General features: G+C 41.9%; 2 pseudogenes; one reads left to right on the top strand and one right to left on the bottom strand.

Moving 5' to 3' along the window:
- Positions 1–901: 901 nt before the first annotated feature.
- Positions 902–2099, top strand: LOC111970830 (gamma-crystallin S-1-like; annotated as a pseudogene).
- Positions 2100–3049: 950 nt separating this feature from the next.
- LOC112067835 (gamma-crystallin S-1-like) lies at positions 3050–4181 on the bottom strand (annotated as a pseudogene).
- Positions 4182–8322: the final 4141 nt, after the last annotated feature.

An 8322-nucleotide genomic window follows, 5' to 3' on the forward strand; every position in this document is an offset into this window, starting at 1 on the left:
GTATGGCCATTGCCATGTGATTCATTACAAAATATGATTACAGAAACAGAGTTATTGCACATATTAAATGAGTGTGGCCAAACCACTTCTGTTTTTTGTTTCTACCTGGTAGTTAATTGCACTCACCTGGTGTCCCAGGTCTGAATCAGTCCCTGATTAGAAGTAGAGGATGAAAACCAGAAGTGTTTTGGCCCTCCAGGACCAGAATTGAACAGCCTTGAATTATAGCATTAAATTAGAGTATTACRTTTTCTTGGTTTTATCAAAACGTCACAATGTAGAGGAACTGAGTAAGTAACACAAGGCACATTGAATATATTAAAAAAAATGTAATGACTTGACATTGGATGAATTATTGAATGATATGTTTTACAGTGTTTTTATGTTAAATCCACGCCGTCAGGTTTTCCCTTCAGAGAGCCAAGAGGAAGATTAGTGACATGGAGATGTTTCCATTTRTAAAAGTTAAATAAAGAACTCCCCCTCCAAATGTACTGTGCACTTTGTTTTCCATAAAATGTGATGGKGTACATATAGGAAAACATCATTTTCACGACTATGATGCTTAAACCTGGGTTGGTACACAAAACTGGACACTTGTGTTACTCAGATTGGTCTGCCATTTCTACACCAGTTTCATTTCTTCATATAGAAATATAGTTGTTCATGTATCACAATCAAATCCCAATCTAGTCTAAAACAACATAGTTGWAATCGTCAAGAGATGATCACTCATCTACAAGACATTTTAGAATTACAATCATCCTAAATAAAATAAGCCTTTGTTGAAAAGGAAAATTGCTTACTTTGTTGACCACCTAAGATAAAAATACAGTTGTAGTGTTCACAGCATTCTCACGAAAAAAAACGCTGACGTGTTAAAAGTCAAATATTTACATGACAATACTGCCGTTTGTCCATGGATTATAAAGTGAGGACGCACCTCCCACCCGTGCTGAGTGCCAGTGAGACCAAAGCTAACCTTCACAATGGGAAAGGTAAGGCTGGTTTTTATGCTATGCATATGTTGTGCCTCTGCATTCCTCCATAATTATTCTACTGAAATCAATAAAAGGGGATGAGATTCATTAAAGGTAATGTGTGCCTCTGATCAGGAATTTTAGTTTGTACAATATTTCAAAAGAATTCTAAATCTTGGGGCTTACTGCTGGGGAAGAGATCTGGTCTTACACAATAAAACACCTCAATTGATCTGTTTTTAGATCATTTTCTACCAAGACAGAAACTTCCAGGGTCACTCTTATGAGTGCGGTGGAGAATGCTCTGACCTCCATGCCCACTTCAGCCGCTGCAACTCCATCAAGGGAGAGCGGCAACTGGTGGTGTACGAGAGGCCCAGCTACATGGGCATCAGTACTTCCTGAAGGAAGGCGAGTTCTCCGACTACCAGCGTTGGATGGGCTTCAATGACTGCGTCAGGTCCTGCCGCATGATCCCCAGGTAAGAGACGGATTAAGGAAGAGGTTAAAGAGATCCGTTAACTCTGAAGTATTGGAGCGATTCTAAAGTATTACAGGGACTTTTGGACCTTGGTAGTTTGATCCCAAAACGAACACAAATCAACTGCTGGATTCTGAGCAGTGGAGGCTGGTGGAGAAAGAAATGGGGAGGACAGGCTCATTATCCTTCCCATTTCTCCCTCCACCAGCCTCCACTGACTCTGGGTTGACGAGTCCACCACATATTTTTTGAGATAGGCTACACATGTCATCCCAATAGCACTCCTCTCTGTATCCACAGCACCAGGGATCTCACCGTATGAGAACTTCGAGCGCTCCGAGTTCGGAGGACAGATGACAGAGTTGACGGACGACTGCCCCAACCTCTACGAGCGCTTCCATTTCAATGACATCTACTCCTGCAATGTGATGGAGGGCTCCTGGCTTTTGTATGAGCACCCCGACTACAGGGGCGCCAGACCTGCTGACCCCGGGAGAGTACAGGAGATACAACGAGTGGGAAGCATGAGCGCCAGAGTGGGCTCCATCAGACGTATTGCTATGTAAGAAGCTGAATGTATGACTCTTGAATCAATGACCAATGGGAAATCATGTTAAATAAATCCATCCACACATTAGTGCCTTTTTTCCTGCCTTTTGTATTTTAAACCACAGAGAAAGAATGAATATGCAAACTTATCTGTTAGGTTGGTTGAACTTTTAAAATGTTTTACCATGAATTAACTCCCATATTACCGTGGTTTACTGAGTGAAACTGTGGAGTGAGTCAACCTCAAATAGACCATGTGTGTACCCTAAATATCTCACATCAAATATTTGTATTTATTGGTTATTGTCATGAAACGGCTGTTCATGACAATTTGAGATAATATGAACGAAGACCCTACATATTTTGCTTTGCACTCACATTTGTGTAATGTGTTACAGATGTAGGATCCTATTTGATCACCCTGTTTCTGGTGAACTGACCTGCAATGCATTAAAAAAGGCTTCTGAAGTTTGTCATTTCCACTTTGACATTCAGACGTGGTTTTCCTTACGAAATATGTATCAACCCCAATCCATAATAATAATCCACATAATAATTCACTTTTCCTGTTGCTGCAGGGTTATTTTCCGCTGTAGCAAACTGGCTCAAATTAAGATCCTGCATCTGTACTCAGCAGAATGCAATATTTTCATTCATGATACAATAGGGAAATGTCTGGCAACTCATAGTCAGCACTGTTGATTGAAGAACTTGAGTTACAGAAAGGGAATTGATTATGTTGCAACATTGCAACATGAAAAAGTGCATCTGATGATGTTAACGTTGTATTTTTGAACCGTCTTTCATGTTGTAATGGCTTGAATGGAATCATTAGAATGGTATCAAACACATCAAACACATAAAAACAACGTGTTAATTCCGTTCCATTGATTCCATTCCAGCCATTATGATGAGCCCGTCCTCCTATAGCTCCTCCCACCATCGTGCTCTACCATGCATATGCGTACATTTATTGTTATACAATGCCGTTATAGTGCATGATACTGTAACACTAAATATTGAATACAAATCCCTCTGTGTTCTGTGGATGGTTCTAGAAGCACCTGCACAAGTGTTCACTGTTTGGAGACACATACTGTTTGATTGAACATGCAGCTTTATTGAGAACAGACGTAGGACATAGAACTTTTAGTTGTTGGACAGAGATTCGTCTGAGGGATCCGACCTGGGCTCAGGCCACCCAGTCGCTGGGTCTGGGTACTCGCCAGGCTTCAGGTAGTACTGTCTGCCCTTGTAGTTGGGCTGCTCGTACATGAGCCAATGCCGTCCATCACGTTGCAGGAGTTGATGTCGGACATCGGGAAGCGGTCCTGGACATTGGGACAGTCGTCGTTCAGCTCCTGCATCTGGCCACTCATGTCGGAGCGATCGTACAGCCTCATCCTGTAGGAGCCGCGGGCTACAGGACGAGGAAATAGAGGTCATATTGGGTTTTTACATTACTACAAATTAGAGGTCAATTATTAACAAGACAATATAGCAAAATGGTGGGGCCAAAACGGAGCCTTGAGAACACCTTTACTAAGTTCAAGAAGTTTATTTGCGTCTTCTATAAAAACACATTGCAATGTGAGATGGGCCTAGTGATGAGCGTAGCCCTGCGTTTGAGGCATCTACACGGGTTTACCATGGGATCATGCGGCAGGACCTGATACAGTCGTTGATGCCAATCATGCGCTGGTTGTCATTGTACTCTCCCTCCTCAGGAAGTATGGTGGCCAGTGTAGTTGGGCCTCTCGTAGACCATGAACATGCCACTCTCCACCTTGATGGAGTTGCAGCGGTTGAAGTAGGAGTGCAGGTCGGCACAGTCGCTCATGCACTCATGGTGCCGACCCTGGAAATTCCTGTCCTCATAGAAGATGATCTGCAAAGGGGAGTGTAAACATTTTAAAGCATAATTTTTTTTATCTTACATCTACTGAACTGATGTATTTTTTCAATGTTGTGGTCATTATATGGTGGAAAAACTTCATGTTTGATGTTTTTTTCCAGTTATACTATAAAACTAGTAATATGAATGCAGGTGGGTGTCTGGCTTACCTTTCCCATTGTCATGGTTGCGTGAGGGGCAGATAGACAGTCAATGTACTCTTTCTGTGCCTCTGTCCTTTTATAAAAAGCAGCTGTGTGATTGCGCAGCATAAAGTATTGTCATTCAAATCATGATCTGGAGTTAGCACACAAATCTGTTATGTGTAGCCATGCCTTATTGTGTGACGAGTTATTGTTGCTGGCCAGTTTTCCATGTTCATCACTATTGTCAGAAACACTACTGTGTACTGGAGATCCGGTGCGTTGCTGGGCTTAGCATCAGCAAAACAACTCAACCAGACATTTAGCATATCATTGTCATTCACAAACACCGTCAATTTCAATTGTGTCCTTTTATGCACAATTATGCAAATGTAACAGTTATAAAATGCCTATCTGGGATTGAATCCGTGAGAATGAGCCACAGAATATGTTGATTATTTCTAGATGTGTAGGCATGCACTCTGAAAACGCTGACGTTACCGTAATGATGTAATGAACTGTTGTTTGGCCCATACTTTCGTTGTTCTGTTCTATACTTAAAGATCTGTGTTTGTGGGCGAACAAAATATCTGTCTATATGAATATGTATGTATGTAATCATATCATGTTTACATACATAATGGCCAACAATATTGCCATGGTGTCATTAGCAAAAAAAACAACAAGTAAAAAACGTGGTAATTCACTTTGAGAGGAAATACTTCATTTTCATACTGATCCGGATTTGAAAATAAACGTCAATGTTATACCGACGGTCAGTGAACGGTTACGCGATGAGTAACCTTGTCGGAGACCTGAAGACTTGCGTTAGCTCCCCAAACTAAAGGCTTTAGCTCAGTGGGCTAATACAGTCTTTGTGGTGCACAGGGGACCCGGATTCAAATGCCCAGTCAGTCACAGAGGCAGCATCATGTCAGTGTTGTGTAATTGAGAAAGTTAACAAGCAGTAGCCAAGCATCTAGGAAAAATCATCAGGAACATCAGGATACTGATGGTTCAAATCTACCCAAACCTCTACACATGAGTTATCTGTGGTTCCTCATATGTAAGACGACAGTATTGATGATGTGTTGTTGTCGTTAGAATGATGTATTTGGATGTAATTGTATTGTTTTAGTGAGTATGTGTATTGTGACTGTGTAATTGTCCTTGGCTGCTCTGGGACTACGGGTGCAAATTAGCTTTTGGCTAACCCTGGCACATTTACATGGATGTTGCATTATTGTAATATTGATGTGATTAATGTGCATTGTCCCCTATAAATGAATAATAAATAATTTTTAATTGTGTGAAAAAAGGCATACAGGAGACACTTTTTTATTTAACTAGGCAAGTCTGATAAGAACAAATTCTTTATTTACAATGACAGCCTAGAAACAGTGGGTTAACTGCCTTGTTCAGGGCAAAGCAACTGATTTTTACCTTATCAGCTCAGGGATTTGATCTAGCAACCTTTCAGTTACTGGCCCAACGCTCCAACCACTAGGCTACCTGCCAACCACAGATTGATCAGGATTGGTTTGTCATGAAGGTCCTTTTCTTAATTAAAAGGTATTTTTTATTAGAGGTCCATGAGACGCCTGATGGAACCGATCCTGCCTCCCCAGTCGCTGTATCTATGGTACTGGCCGGCCTCAGCTAGTACTGCCTGCCCTGTAGTTGGGTTGGTCGTACATCATTCAGTAGCCGTCCATCCCGTTTGAAAGGAGTTGAAGTCGGACATGCGGAAGCAGTTCATGCGGTTGGGGTAGTCGTCGTCCATCTCCATCATCTGGCCGGCCGTGTCATTGTGTTCATACATTCTGATGCTGCCACGGTTCTGTAAGGAACGACCAGTCACGTCACTCAACCCAATGTGTACATGTCATCAACATAGCCAGAATAAATGCAGCTTGTTGAGAGTGATGTTCAACACATTATTTAACTAGATGTAGATTAGAACCTACAATTGTCAGGTAGGTCATTTACACAAATAGTCAACTATAATGGCCCAGTTAAAGAACTCCAGTACCATTTTATAGATTTACCCATTCATAGCACAAGATTACCGGTGTACAGGCCTATTCATATCCTGGGATCAAACACCATACCATGGGGATCATGCGGCAGGACGTGACACAGTCGTTTATGCCCATCATACCGCGGTAGTCGGAGTACTCTCCCCTCCTCAGGAAGTACTGGTGGCCCATGTAGTGTGACGATTGTAGATCATGAAGCAGCCGCTCTCCACCCTGATGGATTGGCAGCGCTGGAAGTAGGAGTTCAGGTCAGCACAGTTGACCATGCATAACCTCAGAAGTAGGAGTATAGGTCAGAACAGTGGCCATGCATAACCTCAGGAAGTAGGAGTTCAGGTCAGAACAGTCGACCATGCATAACCTCAGGAAGTAGGATTCAGGTCAGAACAGTCGACCATGCATAACCTCAGGAAGTAGGAGTACAGGTCAGAACAGTGACCATGCATAACCTCAGGAAGTAGGAGTTCAGGTCAGAACAGTGACCATGCATAACCTCAGGAAGTAGGATTTCAGGTCAGAACAGTCGACCATGCATAACCTCAGGAAGTAGGTTCAGGTCAGAACAGTCGACCATGCATAACCTCAGGAAGTAGGAGTTCAGGTCAGAACAGTCGACCATGCATAACCTCAGGAAGTAGGATTTCAGGTCAGAACAGTCGACCATGCATAACCTCAGGAAGTAGGATTTCAGGTCAGAACAGTCGACCATGCATAACCTCAGGAAGTAGGATTTCAGGTCAGAACAGTCGACCATGCATAACCTCAGGAAGTAGGAGTTCAGGTCAGAACAGTTGACCATGCATAACCTCAGGAAGTAGGAGTTCAGGTCAGAACAGTTGACCATGCATAACCTCAGGAAGTAGGAGTTCAGGTCAGAACAGTCGACCATGCATAACTCAGGAAGTAGGAGTTCAGGTCAGAACAGTTGACCATGCATAACCTCAGGAAGTAGGAGTTCAGGTCAGAAACAGTCGACCATGCATAACCTCAGGAAGTAGGAGTACAGGTCAGAACAGTTGACCATGCATAACCTCTGGAAGTAGGAGTTCAGGTCAGAACAGTCGACCATGCATAACCTCAGGAAGTAGGAGTTCAGGTCAGCACAGTTGCCTGTTGCTTTATGTTACTTTAGTAGTAGGCCTTTTCTACAATGTCTGGTTGAATCCAGATTATTGATATTTGATTTTTGGATTATTTGATTTTGGATTCTGCAAACAGATATTGTTACAGGTTTTGCTTGTACAATATTTTTCTACTCAGAAATGCATATACACTGAACAAAAATATAAACGCGTGTTGGTCCCATGTTTCATGAGCTGAAATAAAAAATCCCAGAAATGTTTCATATGTACAAAAAGCTTATTTCTCTCAAATGTTGTGCACCAATTTGTTTACATCTCTGTTAGTGAGCATTTCTCATTTGCCAAGATAATCCATCCACCTGACAGGTGTGGCATATCAAGAAGCTGATTAAACAGCATGATCATTACACAGGTGCACCTTGTCCTGGGGGCAATAAAATGCCACTTTAAAATGTGCAGCTTTTTCACACAACACAATGCCACAAATGCTGAGGAGTATTTATGTCTGTAATAAAGGCCTTTTGTGTGGAAACACTTATTCTGATTGGCTGGGCCTGGCTCCCAAGTGAGTGGGCCTGGCTCCCAAGTGGGTGGGCCTGGCTCCCAAGTGGGTGGGCCTGGCTGCCAAGTTGGTGGGCTTATGCCCTCCAATGCACACCCATGGCTGCACCCCTGCCCAGTCATGTGAAATCCATAGACTAGGGCCTAATGAATTTATTTACATTTACTGATTAACTGTAACTCAGTAAAATTGTTGCATGTTGCGTTTATATTTTTGTTCAGTATACATAACTGGAACATAACTGATCTAACCAGACATAGAACATATTAAATTTATTATAGAACAATCTTATTAGTAACAATATGATTCACACCATAATTACAATATTTTAACTTCTGACAGCACTTTAAGCTAATTTTGATAGCACTTTATGGTGGTCCTTAAACATGACTTATAAAAGTGTAATTTTATTGACAAAAAGCCATAATGACAATGTAGGCCCATCTATGCACCTTGAAGTCACTGGATTATTATTATTACGTTACTGACATTAATATTTGCTTCTATATACTTTGACTGACAGGGCCTAGTAACCAATAGGATTTCTGTTATATTGCATGGTATATWGCAAGGTGGAAGCTTACACTAGCAG

Source organism: Salvelinus sp. IW2-2015, linkage group LG12 (assembly GCF_002910315.2).
Source record: "Salvelinus sp. IW2-2015 linkage group LG12, ASM291031v2, whole genome shotgun sequence".
In the NCBI taxonomy this organism is placed as follows: domain Eukaryota; kingdom Metazoa; phylum Chordata; class Actinopteri; order Salmoniformes; family Salmonidae; genus Salvelinus; species Salvelinus sp. IW2-2015.